Raw genomic sequence first — 20,983 nt, forward strand, 5'->3', positions numbered from 1 at the left:
CTGTCCTGCTCACCTACGTCTAACCCAAGCGCGGTGGAGGCAATACGATTATGCACTGAAACAAATAAGAGACGGGGCAGAGTAGGCATACCTTGTCAGTATCCACTGACCATCAATCGGGACTTCGTGCGTTCGTCAATATGAGAGAGGGGGTAACTGGTGCACAGTGGAGCAGGAGCGCGGTGAATGATCGGTATCGCGATCGAGCGGGTGACCGACGGTGACGTCGTCGGACACGAGCGTGGACGATGACCGGGCTGGCGAACACGGTGGGGATGACTGCTGGGCGCCAGTGGTCTTGAGGCAAGCACGGGCACGTGGACCGGCCGGGTAGTGAGACTCGCGCGATGAGCACAGGGTTCCACGCTCAGACTGGTGAGTGCCAACTGCGGAGATGGCGATGGCGTCGAATGCAAACAGCGGTCGGGGCATCAGTCGAGCACTCGGCGGCTCGCAGGTGTGCGGTGAGGAGAGGAGAACCTTTGTGGGCATGACGGCACAGTGCGAAACGCGTACGGTAGAGCCGACACAATTGGGCAAGGGACGGCAGCAAACGGTGGGGACAAGTGCGGCGCAGGCGGCATGCAGGCGCGCGCAAGCAACGCTGGTCGCGAACCAAGAAGAGTTGGCGGTGGCTAAATCCTGTGGCGGCCCCGTGCGCGCGGAGAGGCAATGGTCCGGCGTGGATACAGTAGTGACGTGCCTGTGCGCACGATCCCGCCGGCGTGAACGGTAAGGGTGGCGATCGCGGGCCGTCAGCGAAAGTGCAGTGCCGGTGGCAGCGTTGGCATTTGCTGATTGCGGGTGCTGTCAAACTGCACCTGCAGAGCGAAGAGCATCGGTAGATGGCTGACGAGGAAGCGCTAGCGGCGGTGAAAGTGCACCGGCGGCGGTGAGATCACACCGGCGGGGCATCGGGTTCCTTTCGTCAGCCCGGTGCAGTCGAGTTGCACCAGCGATGTGAGAGGCATCAGTGGATGACTGGCAGGGCAGCGCCGGTGGGAGTGGACCGCTCCAGCTGCGGAGAAGTTGCACAGTCGGCGGCGCCGGATCCCGTCGACGGTCGGTGCAATCGGCTGGAAACGGGCGGGGGAACAATGGTAAAGTCACATCGCCTTCCTTTCCCCTCCTCCCAGTCTACTCCACTCTCCTTTCCCCTTCTTCTCTCTTCTTCTTTCTTCTTCTCTTCTCTCCCTTTTCCGCCTTCTCCCTTCTCCCTTCTCGACTGTGAGCGCCGGCCCTCCACTTTCATTCTTTAACAAAATGAGATAGCCAAGAGGGTGCATTTTAGGGCGCCCATTTTGTCCCTTTTATAGGGGGGTTGGATGGGCCTTAACACAACAAGCCCAAACCCAAAAAGAAAAGAAAATAAAAAAAAGAAAGGAAAAGGAAAAGACGAGGGGAAAGAAAAGTAAGGAAGAGAAAGAAAAGGGGGAGAAGAGGGAATTGTCTACCCCTTCAGGTTGCATTTCCCCTCACCACAATGAGTAAGGTGAGATAAAGAGGCGGGGAACGAGAGATAAAAACGACGGAAAGGAAAAAAACACGGATGAAGTCCAAACAAAACAATGAAGGAAAAGAAAAGATAACGAGTCCGTTACCCGGGATATTTGAAACTGGGCGTGTGCGTCGTCACTTAAGCTTGCCGTGGGGGCTGGACGCAAATCGGCGATGATGTCAATGATGAGGTTGACGTCTCCGAAGACGGTCCTATGGGCTGGGGCTGCGTCGCGCCATCAGACAGCCTGATAATAGAAGCTTTTCAATTCCATTTTGGCCTTCAAAGCTTCGAAATGGGCGTGAATATGCAAGGTCAATCAGCTCTCTCCTCAATATTTTCCCTGGCGCTGACTTGGGTATGGATTCGATGAACGCGACTCATCTAATCTTCTTGTAAGGTGCCACCTACATGATCAAGAACATGACCCCACACTTAACTGGAAAATACAACTTGAAATTCCCAGCACATCAAGACAACATCTAATGATTATGTTACACACCAGTCATCTCTAGGCTCCATACATGTATTAAAGAAGGTTAGTTATGACTAAGTTAGATGATTATTGATTTAGAGGCAATTACCTTTTCTGCCACGAAATCCATGACTTCTTCTGCTCTGATATTATCACAAGATTTGTTGACGATGTAGGCCATTGGAATTTCACCTACTTCTTCATTGGAATACCTGTAATATCACATTTTTATAGAAGTAAACAACACACACTTGTGGGAATCTTACCTCCAGAAAGCTACATAATTTAAGTATGATGATGTCCATTACCAACACGTAGACTTAAACCCACTAAATAACTTCTTAGAAGCAAATTATTTTGATTTGATGGAAAAAGTTGTATTTAAGAAAATCCATTCAAATATCTTGGTGATATGTGTCAACCTGGTATCTCCTTATACAAGTAGCCAAATGTCCATTTTCAAGAATCAGAAGTCTTTTCAGGGGGAAAATAAAAAAGAGTTTGAACCCATTTGCTGTACTTTATGAAAACAAATAAAGCGCAGGAAGAACCTACAATGCAAAGAATTATACATGGATTGTTTAAATGTGATTACTCCCATTATGCTCAAATAGTAAAGGCAAACAATTATGGAATCACTACAGCATCAGCTATCTGGGGATGCGAGAGAAGTATGAGCTCTAATTCTGCTGGAGGAACCTGGAAGTATGAGCTCTAATTCTGCTGGAGGAACCTGGAAGTATGAGCTCTAATTCAGCTAGAGAAAACAGACACAGATGGGTTGTTGTACATAGAAAATGCACAGGATCATCTAACAAAATAGAAATTTTTTTACCTGGTAAGCCTTGTACTTTATGAGCTCCTTTAAGTGACCCACAATAAAAAGAAACCCTTTTTTATCAAAGTAACAGAGATCCCCCGTCTTCAGCCAATCCTCTAAAGTAATTGTGGATGTCGTTGCCTCACCATCGCCTAGATAACCTACATAAAAGGAAGGAGAAAAACTTAGCCATGTAAACCAGACTCCACCAATTGCAAATCAGCTGAATGTTGGTTTTTTCAAAAACCAATTGGCTAGATCTCTTTCAGGAAGAACTTTTTAAAAATGCAAAATACATGAAATAAGAGATAGTATAATTGAATCCCTGATACCTCCCATATTTATTCAAAACATCAAAGATATATACAAAAAATGTCTTAAATGCAAGCTGATCACAAAACTTAGGTGTGTAAACAAGCCTCAACCAATTGCAAATCAGCTATAAGTTTTTGTTCTTAAACTAATTATGAAAATGTTTTTCTTAAAAATTTTAAAAAAGCAAAAGTAACCCTCACTCAAGTCGAACAAGAGACCCATAAAATCAATACTCAGGTACCTCATATTTCTATTAGAATCTTCAAAGATATTGTTATAAGTAAATATAAACTTCAAAGCTCAAATGTAGCAGGAAATGCCTTAAAACAAAAGGAATGAAATGAACCACGAACCCATCTCATACATCAAACCATGAAGGCCATTGTTAAGATAGACAAATCAGAGTTAAAGACCTGCAAAATGAATCCTAGTGGCCATCTAGTTTTTAATCATCCTAATGAAGTATATCTACTTAATAAATGAGAGAAGATAAAACGTCATTGAGAGAGAAGAAAACCCACCTTTAAAAAAAAAGGAAGTATGAAATGAACCAAGAGCCAATTTCATACATCCAATCACGGAGGCTATTCTTAATATGGCCAAATTAAAGTCTAAGTACTACAAACTGGATTCTATTGGCAATCTCTTTTTGAATGATTGTAATTAAGTATCACTTAATAAGACATAAAAAGATAAAATACACCTGTCAAACAAAAAAGGAGGCAAGAAATGAACTAGGAGCCCATCTCATACATCAAATTTGTTGGCTTTGTAAAGCCAAGAAACTCTCCAAGAACTTATTCAAAATAAGATAGAAAACCAGAAGAAATAATCTGAAATCCGCCTCATGAAAAAAGAAGTTCCACCATGTACCCCTATATATAGGGGGCCTAATAGGAGGAGAGAGAAAGTAGTTCTAACTAACTCCGAGCAGGTGTCCTGGTGTCGGAAGTGGCAGCCGCATCACCGTTATAAATCCGATGATGGATGGCCATGATTAACCCTGCAAAGCAGAAATAACCACCTGGAAAAAGGAAGTGCCCAAATCTGTTTTAGCCAAATAAATCTACCAGAAGAGGCAGTTTTTCGCAAACTACTGTAAGGCTAGATCAACCCTTCAATCTCCTCCTCAGTCCAGTTCATCATTGCAAACATCCCTAATGCCCAGGCACTCCCTCATCTCTATGAATTTCATCTTTTAGGTGATTTAGTAAACATGTTTGTCAGTTGATCCTCCGTGTTCACATAGTCAATTCAGATCAACTTTGCTCAAAAGTAGCTTCACAGTTCCTTCTTCAATACTTCTTAGTTCATTGATGAGCGGATTTACCAACACACCTTGGCAGGCGACGGTGGTAGCAGCAATATATTCTTCCACACATGAAGATAATGCCATAGTTTTTTGCTTATGAGAGGCCCAACTGATCGCCTCTTAACCAAATAAAAATACCTGCCTAGAAGTGATTTTCTGATCTTGTTCATCACCGAAAAAATTACTATCACTATAGCCTATTAGCGCTGCCTTTGTTTGACCCTTCACGTAGACTAAATCATAGTTAATTGCACCTCTCAGGTACCTCGGAATTGGCTTGAGTGCAGTGAGATGTTCTGATGTAGGATGCTCCATGAATTTGCTTAGAAATCCCATGGAATAAGTCAAATCAGGGCCTGTATGAGTCAAATACCTAGTTCCCATGAGGCTTCAAAAATAGGTTAAGTCAACCAATGAGTCATTTAGTTGGCTGAACTTGACTCTGGCTTTTAGAGGAGTCTGCACTGAGCTGTAGTCGCTCATTTGTGCAAAATTCAGGATACTCACTACACAAGTGCTTTGAGTTAGGGTGATTGATGACTTTAATTATTTCATAAAATAATCAGGGATTTGCTAGTAATCAGAGCATCGTTTGCATACATTAATGCCATATTTACCATTATTTGCATGTATTATTTCCACATTTACTAACCCCACTTGGTTCATAGAATCTCAATGAGTACAGATGTAGATAAAATACAATGAAGAAGGCACCTGATTAACCAAGACTTGCAAAATTAACAAGAAGAAGCCCTAAAAAGCCCAAGAAGCACAAAAGACTCAAGAAGCCCAAGGGAGGAACCTATAAACAGTCCTTCAAAGGGTCATTTGAGGGTGGTCTAGAATTTTTGTCTAAACAGGTTAGGGCTTGGAGAGGAAGAGTTCTGCAGACCCTCCAAGAACTGATGAGCATTGGAGTTGGGGAGAGGAAGCAAGCTGAGGCATAACCAGAGCAAGAAGATCACCACCTCGTCAGAAGGATCGTGACACAAGGTTGGTGCGATTGTGCTGGTTTCAGAGATTGTATTCCTTCGCCTCTAAGACAATTTAGGTTGGGCTGGGAAGCATCCATCAGTGTACTTCCAGCATTTTCCAACTAAAATTGTTGTCTGTTCTAGTTAATCTGATGTTTTTTTGTTCAACCTGTTCTTGTGATTTCCCCATTCTCAGCAATCCTCCATTTCCATCCATCTTCTATTTCTATAGATTCATCCTCACCATTCTGCAGTTCAGTGGAGGGTGTAATCACCACCAGTAGCAGCCTCACTTGCAAGCAAAACGGTGCGAAGACCACCGCTGCACACAGGCTAGCTCGCACGCAAGCAAGCCGCACGCAAGAAAGCCCATGCGCAAGCCGCGCGCAGCCCGCACACAAGCAAGCTGTGCGCAGACAGCCCGCGCACAGGCAAGCCGCGCACAAACAGCGCCACGCGCAGCCCGCGTACAGGCAAGCCGCGCGCAGACAGCAAGCCCGCGCGTTGGCAAACGTGTGCGTAGGCACGCCGCACGCTGGCCTTCGGCCACGCGTAGACAGGTTACGCGCAGCCAAGGGCGTGCGCTCAGCACTCCCTCGCTCAAAGTTACAAGCGCAAGCCTATAACTGAGCAGTTACAAGCGAGAGCTTGTGGCTGAGCAAGGGCGAAAATAGTTCAAAATTCGTCTGAAGATTAGATTTTTTTAATCAAATCTCCAGAAGAAAGACTCTAATCGCAGTTAGTTGAAATCCATTTAAAGTAAATCATCTGCTAGAGATCCTGCTAAATTGATTCTACTGAACAATATTCTACAGAGTTTTACTAAAGATCTTTGCATTGCTTATTAGAATAAATTATAAGGATTGAATAACATAAGCTAAATTGAAAGGACTCATTATTTCATTACCTACTCCTTGTGGTTCAACACCTTACTCGCTCTATAGCTGTGAGGTTAATTTTTATTGTTGATTAGCTCTAACACTCACACAACTAATTAGTAAAATAATCAGTAAAAACCCCCATAATTAGAGCCTATCAATGATCGGACCTTCTTCCTGACCCACTCTAATGCCCAAATAGGAAAATAGGAGCCCGAGATTGCTCATCTCAAAGTAGTGCTCCATTTGGCCTTTGAACTCACTGATGTCATTGTCTTTTTCTCCTGTGACAAGAAGATCATCTACATACACCCCGTGATGTAACAAGAAGTGTCAGGATGGAATGGCTCATATCACGCCACAGGGAGAGCACGACAAAATGTGCGAGCGTGGATAAATGTTGGGTAAGTTTGAAAGCCAGCGAGAACTAAAACAAAAAACCTAATGCCTCGGGACAATAGTATAGAGAGTCAACATGAGGGGTCTTGCCAGTGGGCAAGCTCCCAATGATCTGCTTGATAAGCACAAGGACGAACGCAGTGGGGACAATCATGGTCCATGAGCGGCCATGACCGTCACCGAGAGTGATGCAGACCTGACACCAAGAAATGAGAGTCATCTTGCAAATTCGATGGCTAGTCCTACGACACAAAAAACTATTGGCAAAGGAGCATATGAAATTGATACTAATGGACATAATAATACTATAAAGAGGGAAGAGAATATGTGACATTCAGGCACGGGCGCGAATGCTCGTGGCAGGTCGTGACCCTCCTAGAAGTTGACAAAGGAACCCCATGGGATGTGAGAGATCTTGGGCACAAGCAGTGGCAGCACGAAGTATCGGTTGTCTTCAGTTACGAAGGGAATTGGCGATCACGTCCACTGCACGAGTCAGGAGTATGAGTCATCATGTCACAGACGGGTTTTCGTTGAGCGACGCAGTGGGACACCGACAGAGACAACGACTGGTGATGGCCTTTCTGGATACTCACAGGCGGCCCAACGACTGCGAATGCAGTTGCCACGGACACAATTGAGACTATGGAGACATGTCGGGGGCCGCAGGCAGGCTACAGGACGTGAAAATAATCCGCGAAGCACACAACATAACTATAGGAGAAGGGCTGCGGTGGGAATACTAGCAAACGATATGGGCAAGGCAGGAGTCCTGTAGGGGGGAAACTGTAGGTAGCGCATGTTTGCCCAGAGAGAGAGGACCGAAAGGGTCAGGGGGGGGGGAGGGGCAGCGGATGAGGCGCTGAGGATGTTGGCAGACTGCAGACCGCTGGTTGGGATGGCCATGACAAGGGGGGGGGGGGGGTATGTCCGAGCAGCAGGTCGATTCTGTGTGGCGCAGAATGAGCGCAGGCCGCACGAAGGAGCCGTCGGCAGAACGGGACAAGTCCATTGGCATGATACGGAGAGCGCTGAAGGGCAGCGAGGTCTACGGGTGATCACGGGAGTGTGCACACAACTCTAGAAGATAAAGGGCCATCGGGGAGTGTCCTGCAATAGTGGTAACTGATGTTGGAACCTAGCTCCCTCGCTTCAACAACTCACTTAGAGAAGAGAAGCACGTGCACTCACTCGCTTAGTCTCACACAAAGAAAAAGGTTTTAAGCCCTCACTCTCTTGATCTCACACAAAGAAACAAGATGCAAGAACGCTTTGGGAGGGGAAGGAACCTTCATGCACACAGCATACTACAACAATGAAAACACCTACATATTTATAGGCACTTCCCCATAACTGCCTATGGATTTAAACTCACCATGGCCACACAACTGTTCCTAAACTTGGTCTTCCAAGAAACCCAGTCTTCTGCTCTCCTTGAACTCAACTCCTGCCTCCACATCACCCTATACCATGCTGACTTATTCTTTGTTGACTTATTCAAAACACCAACTCCAAAATTAACTAAGTCAAGATTAACTCTCTAACAACTGAGGTGTAGCGTTGCTGCAGCTAGCCAAACTAGTGGGTGACCGATGATGATGGCTTGATGGTGGCAAGGAGCGGCGTTCTTTTCCTTCAGTATCAAGCTAAAGAAAAACAGAGAGATTCCTCCTTATGGAAGAAGGAGACCCCTGGTGCAACAACAATTGTGTTATTTTCCTAAGGATCTCAAAAACATGCGTTCACCCCCCACCCCGTTATATAGTAGGGAGGGGTGGGGTTGTGGTTGCCCTAATGGGCCACCTTAGGGGAGAGGTCCAAACAAAGATTCTCCCCTAAAGGACTGAACAGTAAAAAAATAGATAACAAAAATGAACGAACATGGGGGGCCCGTACAAGGGCGGGGCCTCCATAAAGTCAAAGAAAATGACATGTGCAAGAAATTAACGATGCTGGGAAGCTGTCGTCAAACCTGATATTGGAAATCTAGGTTCTTCATATTGGCTTGAGCTCCATGTCGTGATTGTTGGCAACCTTGGGCTTGATCTTCAGGATGATCCTCCATCACCTCGATGATCAGGTGAACTCTGTCCGAAGACTTCACGTAGACAGCTTGTTCATACTTGCTTCTTCTTACCCCAAGTGAGACAAGGCAATAGTGGAATTTAAAATTGCAATCACGAAGGGCTTGTTTCAGCACATAAAGTGCCTTCTTCAACTTCAAGATATGACCTTCCTTTCCCTTCAAAATGAAACCATCCGGTCGCTTGACATAGAGCTTCTCCTCCCCATCTCCATTTAAGAAAGCCGATTTCACATCTAGATGATGTAATGACCATCTCTTTTTGAGCTGGAATGGAAATTAAGACACAAATTGATTCAAAACTAACCACTGGAACAAATACCTCATCATAGTCAATGCCATGCTTCTGAGAGTAGCCCTTCAGGACTAATCTTGCCTTGTGTCTCACCACTTATCCATGAGTGTTTCTCTTGAGCATAAAGATCTACTCAAGCCCAATTGGCCTGCAACCGACCGGAGGTATAACCAACTCCCATGTGCAGCTTTAATCTATTGCTTGCATCTCCTCCATCATAGCTATCTTCCATGCCTCCTTTCGGGAAGCTTCTGCATCAGTCATGTGCTCTTCAACAGACACCATCCAATCTTCAAAGTCATGTGCAATTTTTCTGGTCTCATCATACAATGAGTAAGTGAGTTTAATTTTTCAGGTTGATTTTGCTCAGAATCTAATGCCTGGGCAGAGGTGAGTTCTCAGGTCTGAGAAGGACTTTCTTCATCGTCAACTTTGGAGGAGCTTGGCTCATCATCTTCTAGATTAGTAGAAATAATAGGAAAAAATGTGAGCTCAGAAATATTCGCACCCTTTTTTGTCCAATTCCACTCTGCATCCTCTTCGAAAATAACATCCCAAATTATATGAACAATATCATGGACCGGGTCAATACAGCGTTAGGCCTTAGAACCCATTTCATAAACATTTAAAACTATAGGAGATCTGAGATCTGCAAGCTTCTTTTGTGGAGTCTTAGTGCATTTCACATGCACAACTGAACCAAACACTTTTAAGTGCTCACTCAAAGGCTTCCTGCCTGTCCACCTTTCGTATGGAGTCAACCCCTACAAGCTATGAGGAGATGAATGATTAAGGAGATAGACAACAGTGCTTACAACCTCTTCCCACAATTCTTGAGGAAGGTGCTTATCTTTCAACATACTCCAGACTAGGGACATAATAGTCTGATTCTTCCTTTCTACTACTCAATGTTGTTGAGGAGAGTAGGGGGCAGTCAGTTGATGTTTCTTCCTTTGTCCCTTTTACAGCCTCGGTTAGACATTTAAATTTCTTAAGGTGAGTCAATGCCACTGACTTCTCTTTCAGTATGGCTACCCACATTATCCTCGAGAAATCATCGACAATTAGGAGAAAATACCGGCTTCACCCTAATGTGGGTGGGATGATTGGGCCACAGATATCTGCATAAACCAACTCAATGGGTGCATTAGCTCTGTAAAGTGATGCTTTAGGAAATGGAGTACGAGCTTTTTTCCCATCTAAACAGCTCCGACAAATGTGATCAAGTACATTGATCAGTGGAAGTCCCTCCACTAACTCTTTGCTCGACATTTCCTTTAAAGAATGGTAATTCAAATGATCATACCTAAGATGCCAAAGTCAACTTGAATTATCATTCACCTTCACGAGGAGACAATCTTTTGCTGCTCAGAGTTTGATTAAAATGGGTCATCCTTATGTGCAATGTACTTCAGCAAGGAGTGTGCCATCTTGATCATAGATCGTCAAACAACCTCCATGCATATTTATCTGGTAACCTTGTTTATCAAGTCTCCCTAGACTGAGGATATTAGCACACTGCTTATGAACATAGAGAACACTAACAAATTCAATGCTTTCTCCATCATGACGAAAGATAATAATACTACCTCTGTCATGAACTTCGACTCGTGACAGAGGTAGTATTATTATCTTTCGTCATGATGCTTTGCGAAAAATTTCACAGAACCTGCCGGGGATTCATCATGCTTTGCGAAAAAATTCCATTTCCCAGTCATGTAATTTGTGGCCCCTGTATCTAGGTATCACAGATCAGAGTACTGTTTATCAGTCTTAGAGCCTTGCCGCAGGTTTCCAATACGAGCTTCTTCTATTGCCATGACGAGAGAGGATGTTGCCACCACCAGAGCAGATGAGATCGTCGCCGCCGCTGCCAGAGTGGACTCAGCCACATAGGCCTGATCATCTCTCCCCTTCTTGGCACTCCCGCATTAATATGAAAAATGATAGTATTTTTGGTAATTATAGCATTGGATTGCTGACTTATCAAATGATTTATTCTCTTTGTCTTCATTAGGTGGCGGATTGCATCCTCAGCCTCAACATCTGCCTCTTCCTCTGACGTGGCTGCAATGATGTCCTCTTCCACATGACAAGGACTCCATGCCGAGATTCCACTCCCGTAGGATCTCCCAATTTGCTTTCGTCATCTTCTTAGCGTCACGAATCACCAACAGGTCTTTCAGAACAGCGCTGATGATTGCGGAGAGCACTAATCGGTCCTTCTTCTTTAAGAGGTTCTCACTGACGATTTCCTACCACAAGTCATGAGAATCAAGGTAAACCTCCATATACATAGGTCAAACATAGTAGTTTGTCATCGAAAGCTTGAGGGATGGCGCCGACACCGCCATCTCTCCACCATGCTCACTAGAGGTACTCATCTTGCCTATCTTCTTCGCCATTTCTTTATCTTGTGGAATCGAGTGGGTTTGATACAGCTTGTTGGCCACGTGAAGCCAAAAAACTCTCCTAGAACTTATTTGAAATCAGATAGAGAACTAGAAGAAATAATCTGAAATCCATTTGATGAAAAAAGAAGTTCCACCACATAGCCCTTTATATAGGGCGTCCAATAGGAGAAGGAGAGAGAAAGTAGTTCTAACAACTCCCGACAAGTGTCCTGGTGTCATAGGTGGCAGCCGCATCGCTGTTATTACTCCCGATGATGGATGGCCATGATTAACCTTGAAAAACACAAATAACTACCCAGAAAAAGGAAAAGGCCCAAATCTGTTTTAGCTGGAGAAATCCGCCAGCTGAGGCAGTTTTTGACGATCTACAGTGATACGAACCTGCTGGTTCGTATCAGGGAGAAGACTAGAAGGTGGGAAAAGATGGGGGGATGGTCGTTGACATGCCGGGACAGAATACGGCAGAATGAGGGCAGGTAGAATGGACATCGCCGGAGGGAGCCAGACACATCTTTGTGATACTTCTTTGCTACCCTCTTCAAGGGAGGGCTGCTCTATTTAAAGAGATAACAAAAGGTCCAAATGACCTAAATGCCCCTATTACGCTGAATGTGAAAGAACCTAGGTACGTTGGGTTAATATCATACGGTGAGGCTGGATCAACCCTTCAAAATCATGGAGGCCATTCTAAACGTAACCATTCACCAATCGAAGTTGAAGAACTACGAAGTGGATTCTAAAATCCATCTCATTGTAACTGATCTGAATGAAGTATATCAGCTTAATAAAACGAGAGAAAGATAAGAAAAACCAACCTGACATGATACTCGGGCCACGCAACCACAGCTCTCCTCTCTGATCCGGAGGAAGAGACTGCCCGCTGCCTGGGTCAACAATTCTAGCCTCCAAACTAAATCCAATGCACCCGTAGACCCATAAACCAGACTCTCCGCCGGGCCCACCGTCTCCGCCGCAGGCCCCGCCGCCTCCGTCAACCCATACCCCTATCCAAAAAAAACTCAAAGATAATCAAGCTTTCAAACCTCAAATTAAGCCTAATCAACCCAAATTACCTGAATAATCTGTACATGGGGGTATCTCTTGGCAAATCTCTCGTCCAGTTCCTTACGAAATGGCGGCCCCCCATAAACCACATTCACCAGAGAAGAAAGATCGAATCTTTCCGCGACATCAGACTTGAGTATGGCCACGATAAGTGGAGGAGCAACGGCCATGGTCGTCACGCGATGCTTCTCAATAGCTCTGACCATGGAGACGAAGTCCAGCCGCTCGAGAAACACCATCGTGTTGGCCGCCATCATCGCTCTCAGAAGCATCGTCAGCCCGAAGACATGGAAGAGCAGCACGGTGAAGAAGGAGACGTGCGAGGGGGCGACCTCGCCGTCGCCGTCCGAGGTGAGAATGGCGATGAAGTTCAAGTGAGAGAGGACGGCGGCCTTGACTCAGCCGGTCGTGCCCCACGTGAAGAGAAACGCGGCGGTGTCAGACGGGTAAATCTCCGGGTCAGACGACGTGGGTTCTCTTCCCCCGCTCGTCTCAAGGAAGGATTGAAACTGGGTCAGGCCGAGGAGGACGAAGGCCGCGGTTTGGGGGAGCTTGCAGGCTTCTTCCGCGGTTGTGAAGGTGATGACGGGACTGACAAGCTCATACTGGCGAGCGATTTCCTCCAGCGTGGATGCGGGGTTGGAGGGGGTGACGATAACGCCGATGGAGAGAAGCGCGAGGTAGAGGATGTTGGAAAAATAATCTTGACTCAGTTATTTTAGGAGTCGGTAGTTTTTTAATAAGTTAATAATGACCAAGTCAGCATGGCTTAAGGAGATGCGGAGGCTACAGCTTATTTTGAGGAGCTAAAGACTGGGTTCCTTGGAAGACCAAGTACATGGACAGGTGTGTGGCTATGCTGAGTTTAGATCCGTAGGCAGTTATGGGGGAGTGCCTATAAATATGTAGGTGTTTTCATTGTTGTTGTATGCTGTGTGCATCAAGGTTCCTTTCTCTCTCAAAGTGTTCTTGCATCTTGTTTCTCTGTGTGAGATCAAGAGAGTGAGGGCATAAAATCTTATTTCTCTGTGTGAGATCAAGTGAGTGAGTGCTTGTTCTTCTCTTCTCTTTGTGAGTTGGTGAAGTGAGAGAGCTAGGTTCCAACAGAGGACGGGGACGTCGAGAGAAGGGGGGGAGCTGATGAAGGCGACGTCGCCTTTGGAGAGGCCGAGGCGAGAGTGGAGGTTTCCGGCGAGGCGGCCAACCTAGGAGAAGAGCTCGCCGTAGAAGATCGAGGCGTTGTCTTTGGAGGCGTCGATTATCGCGGGCTTCGACGGCGGTGGCTGGTTGGAAGAGAGAGCGGAGAAGATCTGGGAAGTGACGGAGACGGGTTTGTTTAAGGGATGAAGCTCGAGGGAAGGACGAAGGCTGTGGAAGACACCGGTGGCATCGCAGAAGCCTTTATTTGGGTCCACGGAGGCCATGGAACTCTTCTATCGCCTTGGAATGGAGAAGAGAGCAAGTGGGTCGCCCACGATGCCCGAGGAAAATTGAACATAAGGGTTGCAGGCTTTGTAGACCCTCTACGTGAGAATTTTTTTGGTCTGGGAATCGGATTTTTTGCTGTCGCAGTTGCTCACGTAGCTCGGACGATGGGGGGGCTTGTTTCAGATCCAAAAAAAAAAAAATGGAGTCAAAACGCAGGCGGGACCACTGAGGAAGGGACAGGTTTTCGGACTAGGGACGTAGATTATTGTAAAAAGAGAGTTGGAAGTTGGAACAAGAGATATAAAAATTTTACAGAGAGAGAGAGTTGGACCAAGAAATATAAATAGTGCACACAGAAAGTGATGGACGTTAGAAGCGAGAGGGAAGAGAGAGAGAGAGAGAGAGAGAGAGAGAGAGAGAGGGGAATTAAACCAGAGTTAGATATTGTGTAGAGAGAGTGATGGACGTTAGACGGAAGAGTATAGAGAGGGAAAAAGTTGGAACGAGGGATATCAATTTTTTGTGGAGAGTGATGGTACGTTAGAGGTGAGAGGATTGAGGGAGAGTTGGAACGAGAATGATGAATGTTAGTGGTGAGAGTATAAGGAGAGAGAGAGACAGAGAGAGTTGGAAAGAGAGGGATCAATTTTTTGGGAAGAGTGATGAACGTTAGAGGTGAGAGTATAGAGAGAGAGAGAGAGAATGGGATCGAGAGATATCGATATGGGTTTGGAGAGTGATGTACGTTAGAGGTGAGAGTGTAGAGATATTGATATGGTATGGAGAGTGATGTACGTTAGAGGTGAGAGTGTAGAGATATCGATATGGTATGGAGAGTGATGTACGTTAGAGAGATTATATGGATAGGGAGAAGACAGATTGATAGATACGCTGATGAATATATAGACAGATAGAGAGATGAATGGGTGGACGACTGCTGCATAGAAAAGATGATGTCCAATGCCCACTATGTCATCTGGGGCCAATCAGAAGATCTCACTCAACCACACGAAAAATTTAAGAGTTCTTTTACTTTATTAATGAGTTGGCACTAGCTCACCCAATTGAATTGTGGTCAACCAGGAAAGTATGGCTTGAGATTTTTTTTTTCTGAAAGCCACCCCACATCACAATAAATCCGTGGAAAGCTACTCCACACCCAGTCAAAATATGCTGTTAGTGCAAATTTGGTGTGGCTCACTTTACAAAAATTAAACCCCTATTTTAAATCATGTACGTTCATGCCGACTTCAGGTTTAGAGTGGGATATTTATTATTTCTTTATTTCAACAAATATTGATGACGGACGTCGTCGGTGACGTCGTCCGACGGGTAATTCAATACGGGGAATGTAACTGCGTGATGCGAAGTTCCTAGGTGTGAGTATGTGCAGGCCCCGACTTGTGGGATTTTGCCAAGCTCCAAGTTCCAAGGTGAGTGGCCGGTGACGATGTCGGTGACCTCCTTACCCTCATCCGAATGATGATGGCGACTACAGCGCCGAGCAGACTATGTCTGTTGGTGCTCACATGTAACGGACGGGCTAGGCCCATACCTAAGAAATCACTCAGGAACGATCCTTTGAGATGTTTTGTCCTCTCACCTAATCTAACTCGAGCGCAATGGAGTGCAGACGAGATATACTAAAAGCGATAGATTAACCGACAAGCTGGGGGAACGAGGCCTCACGGGTAGAGTTGTTCTAAGTTGTCAGGTTTGTCGGTGCAGTGGCCAGTGCGGGCAAACTCGGTGGAGGTGTGCTGGAGGCGAGCACGACGCCGCTCAACTGGCGGTGAAGGTGCAGCTCAAGAGACGTGATGCTGGGAGGAGAGAAGAGGCGGGGTGCGGGGCATGGTGAGAACAGCATGGGGTGTGACAGCAATGGCGCGAGGACACGGTGGCATGTGACACAGTGACAATGGTGCGGCGAGGCGGCGCTGAGGCGGCAGCGCACGGATGCGGCGTTGACGCCTGCAGCGACGGAGCTGGGCAGCAGCGACGATAGATGACAGTAGCAATAGGTGTTAGCGGCAGTCGGAGATGGGCGACTTCGGCAATGCAGTCGATGGCAGCGTGACAGTGAGCGATAGCAGCGTGACGACGGGTGATGGTGGTGCGGCTCGACGACGCTGATGGCGATTGGACGGTGGCTAGGCTCGACAACGGCACTGGGCGACGATGGTGTTTGCGGCAGCGGCAATCAACGACAGTATCGTCGACGTGTGTGTTAGCATGGCGGCGCGACTCACCGGCGCAACGCATGCAACGGCGTTGCGGTTCATTGGCAGCGACATCGTGCAACGGGCGATGGCGGCTCAGCATCAGCGACAGCGATGGTTGACAGCGGCGTTATGGATGCAAGGTTGTAGCTCAGTAGTGTGGATCGGTGGCCCGATGGCAGGCCAAGGCGGCGCAGTTTGCATGGGCGCTTGTGGCGGGCAGTGAAACTCCAGCGACGGCAGGCAATGCGGTTTGGGGCACAACATAGGCGAGTATGATGGCGCGGTGTGGTCGCGAGCGGCACAAGGTGCCGCACAGGCGCAAGCATGGCGGGCGGCGGTGGCGTGGTGGGTCTACAACGTCGCAGGGCGCGCGGAGCAATCGCAGTGGGCAGCAACGAAGGGGTGATAATATGCAAATAAGAACTAATAAAATGCTAATTTCATCATATTTGTGGGCTTTTAACATTCAAAAACATTAAATTTTAGTGCATGTTATGTTGACTTTATGTTAAAACAAGACTTTTCTTAATTTTCAAGAGAAACAATACTTTTGATAAATAATTGGGTCAATTCACACAACTTTAAACCTTTCAAAATTATGTCAAAACATTTTTTTAATTGACCTGTTTCTATAAATAAAAAGAAATTAACAATAAAACATATTTTAGAAATTAATAAAGCCTTTTTATGCATTAATAAATGGGATTTACAGTTAATTTCAGTTGTTTTTAAATAAAAGTCATTTTTTTATGAAGCTGCCCTTTATTGGGCGAGTTTTAGTTTGAATCAAATGCTAAGTACACAGAAAAACACATGAAGAGGTGCGGTGGCCAATCAGAAGCAAGTCGGAAGCGCTGGTGCGTGACGTGCATGTGCAAAACTGTAGATATGGTCATTCTGTTCTTTTTGTGCAAATTTGTGTGAATTGTTCGTTCTATTCGGTTTTCCGAACAGAAAAAAAAAATTCGGACAGAGCCTCGCATAGACCCATGTGCGGTTCTTTTGTTCGTTTTGTGCAAATTTTGATCTATTTTTGTGCGAATGTGCAAATTGTGTTCGTTTTTGAAAAAAAAAAGAACAGAAAAAAGAACAAGGCCCTATGCGGCTCTTTTGTGCAAATTTTTGTTTGTTTAAAATGAACAAAACAGAACAACCATGTCTACGCAATGGTGTACATGGCATGTACTTGGCACGGGCAAATCAGAAGCCAGCAAAGAATGCTGATGCGTGACATGTACATGCTCAACAGTGTACATGATGGCGAGGACGCCAACACATCGATATTGGACACGTCACCACCATCAACCGAAGTCAACGCCGCTGCTACGGACACTCCGCCACCGTCAACTGAAGTCAATGCCGCTGCTACAGACATGCCACCACCGTCATCGGACGAAGTCAACACTCCGGCATCGCGCACGTCTCCACGCACACACGCCCCTTCACGCATCATGACACATCGCCAACGGCAGATCAACAACTACCCCTTGACGTGACACAAAGCACGTCTCTCGTCTTAATTTATTGTCGTTAAGTTGTATTTTCTCTTTCCTCCAAGGCCTAACTCATCGATAGGCCATTGTTTCAAGAAACAGTAAGGCAGTCATTATTCAGGAATTGAGTTTGTTTCTAACTCTTCTTGGAGGACTGCCCATTCTATCTTACCCCTTCTCCAACCCCACCACCGCCGCCTCCGCCGTTACCGCCGCCTCTGCCGCCATCTCGCACCGCCGGCCACCTTCCTCTCCATCTCTCTCTTCTCTTTCTCTCATTCTCTCTTGTCTCTCTCCTCTTTTTCCATCGCCCACGACTGCCAAGGCTGCCCGCCCTCGGCCGCCCAGGGTTGCCGCTCATGACTGCCCAAGGACCGCCCCAGGCCGCCCACCTAGGGCCGCCTAAGGCCGCCAACAGACCGCCCGCCCAGGACTGCCCCAAGGCTGGCCAGCCCCCCCACCCAGGGCCGCCCCTAGGCCGCCTTCCTAGGGCTGCCCAAGGGCCGCCCACCCAGGGCCGCCCAAGGGCTACCCCAAGCAGCCCACCTAGGGCCGCCCAAGCCCGCCCCTAGGGCGCCCACCCAGGGTCATCCAAGGCCGCCCCCCCAGGGCCGCCCTAGCCCACCCCAGGCTGCCCGCCTAGGGCCGCCCCAAGGCTGCCCCGGACGCCCAACCAAGACTGCCCAAAGGGGCCACCCCGAGACTGACCTAGGACCATCCGTCCTTGGCCGGCCCGTGCACACCTATCTTGCTTGTGTCCGCACTCGTCCATCTCGTTTTCAGTCAGGGCCGAACAATGCCCAGAACGCCTAGATCCTCTCGTCCAGTGGGCCAGTCAACGCCCGGAATTGTCCAGTCTCGTCACGGATCAGAATTCCCCGCAGCCTCTTCACGTACTACGGTGCTGAGGTACGTTTGAACTCTTTGTTGTCGTCGTGTTCTTCATCCAATATTCTGCGAGAATTCTCCTCTGCCAGCAGATTTGGTTTGATTTGGAATTTCCAAAATCTCTCACTTTTGTGAGTTTCCCTCGTGACGCTGATGCAGGATGTACGCCGTCGACGTCCTACGGTGGGAGCGTGGTCCGTTCGTCCTTCTCTGAGGATAGTGATCTTAGACGGCACGTCCCGCTCTAGGTGGGGGTGTCCCCGAATGGTTCTGCACGGGTCCTCAATTCGTTGGGGCCGAAGGATGTCTCCATCTTCACGTGAACGGCGCTCCACGGATAGTCGTCGAGGCACTGGTGGGCCCGACTACCGATGAGCGGGGCGGTTCAATCGGCCGGATGACGAGAACGGTGGCAAACAGTGCAGCGGCGATGCCGTGCGGCGGCGGCATCAAGCTGCGGCGGTGGCAGCGGCGGCGAGCGACGGCGAGCAACAGCAGCAGCAGCATCGAGCGGCGGCGGCGGCAGCGACGGCGGCATCGAGCGACGATGGCGTTGGCGGCGGCATCGAGCGGCGGTGGCGCATCGAGTGGCAGCGCGACATGCGGGCGGCGACAACGAGCGGCGGTGGTGGCGGCGGCAGCGGTGGTGGCGGGACGAGCGGCGGTGGCGACGGCAACGAAGCGGTGGCGACGCGGCGGCGGCGTTGGCGGTGGCGACCGATGACGGCAGCGGCGGCCGGTGATGGTAACGGCCTGAGGTGGCGGCCGATCGGCGGCGACGGCCGGCGGCGGCGCCGGCGCGGCGGCGGCGCGGCGCGGCGGCGGCGGCGGCGGCCGGGGTGGGCCGTGGCTGGGCCGAGGCTAGGGCCGTGGCTGGGCCGTGGCTTGGGCCGCGGTTGGACCGTGGCTTGGGCCGCGGCTGGTTTTGGCTTGGGCCGAGGTCCAGGCCGCTGGTGGGACCGCGGTTCGGGCTGTGGTCTGGGCCACGGTTTGGGCTGCGGTGATGGGCCAGGAGGCCCGATGGGTCGGTGGTGGCCCGATAACAAAGGCCAACAGGGGCTAGGGCTGACGTGGCCGCCTCGGGAAGTGTGCCTGGTGGCTAAGGGTAAACGACGCCTTAGGGCGCGGACTTGCCGCGCCTCGAGGCGCAGATTTGTGGTGCCTCGAGGCACGGTGTCGGTGGCTGGGCCTGATGGGCCCGGCCAGCTGGTGCCGGCCCATTAGGCCGAATGGCCCATTGGGCCGCGGCCGAGCGGCGCGTGGCGTGGCCTGACTGCGACTAGGCGCCAGCGTAGCTAGGCCTTGGCGAGGCGCGCGGGCGGCGGGCGACGCGAAGGGCGGGCGGGCGTGGCGGGCGCGTGGCCGCGGCGGGGCGGCGTGGCGCGCGGCGGGCGGCGCGGGCGCGCGCAGCGCGCGGCGGCGCGGGCGGGCAGCCGGAAGGTACCGGCGGCGGAGCCGCATTCTTCTAGGTCACTCGGACATTGCATGTACCTAGCACAAACCAATCAGAAATGATTTAACTAGTTGTGTCCAAGCAGCAAGTTAAACTGGTGCGTGGCTTGCGTTGACCAATCATGGCGCAGATCTTTAGGGTCATCGTGAAGTCCACGCATGTGAAGCATGCGTACATAGTTCCATGCGGATGGCACTCGGTGCTCCAACTTGCTACATGGACCTATCACGATGCTCAGTTTCACTTGTGTACAAAGCAAAGAAGATGTGCTAGTAACAGAATGGGAAGAACTTGTCCTTCCGATACTTTCGATACTCCCATTCTGTCTCAAGAACCTCCTGGAGAAAATTAGAGCTCAGATAGGCCTACATTTCTGTCAATGCAAATCCGCCGTTCTTCCCCAATCCGAAGTGAAAATCATTGGAATTAAGCGTTGTCCGTTGTGCGGAATCTCTTCAAGTCAACCCCAAATTTGCTTCTAGTACTCTTAGGCTTAGTTAGCATACAATATACAGTCAGTTTGTTTGTGAATTCGATTAATTTCATAGATTCATGCGATTTAGAGTTTTTCTTCTTCATTTCTGATTTTAATCCTTTTAATTGTCAGATTTCTTTGGTTAATCATTCGTCCTAGATTCAGTAAAGAATGCTTATACATCTTGATGCAAAGTAACACCTTAGACAATGCGAATTGAGGCAAAGAAAAATGTATGTAGCAAGTCTTAATCAAGATTTGCTATGTATGGTTTCTATCCAAGTTTTCTTGATTAATTAGGATTTAAAATCCTATAAGAAATTTAAATATTATGATCCATGAAAGCCAGTATAGTTTCTGATGAATAAGGAAGCTTAACTCGGTTGGAACGTGATCAGGTCTGAAATAACAATTCCAATTCAGTAAATAAATTGAAAAAATTACCCTATCAAATTGAGTTTCTATATCAATTCAAGCTAGATGATTGCATGGTAGG

At 48.1% G+C, this 20,983-nt stretch overlaps 1 pseudogene; it reads right to left on the minus strand.

The window, feature by feature from the left end:
• Positions 1-810: 810 nt before the first annotated feature.
• Positions 811-13,952, minus strand: LOC144705998 (4-coumarate--CoA ligase-like 9; annotated as a pseudogene).
• Positions 13,953-20,983: the final 7,031 nt, after the last annotated feature.

This window comes from Wolffia australiana, chromosome 7 (genome assembly GCF_029677425.1).
Source record: "Wolffia australiana isolate 7733 chromosome 7, ASM2967742v1".
Lineage (NCBI taxonomy): Eukaryota > Viridiplantae > Streptophyta > Magnoliopsida > Alismatales > Araceae > Wolffia > Wolffia australiana.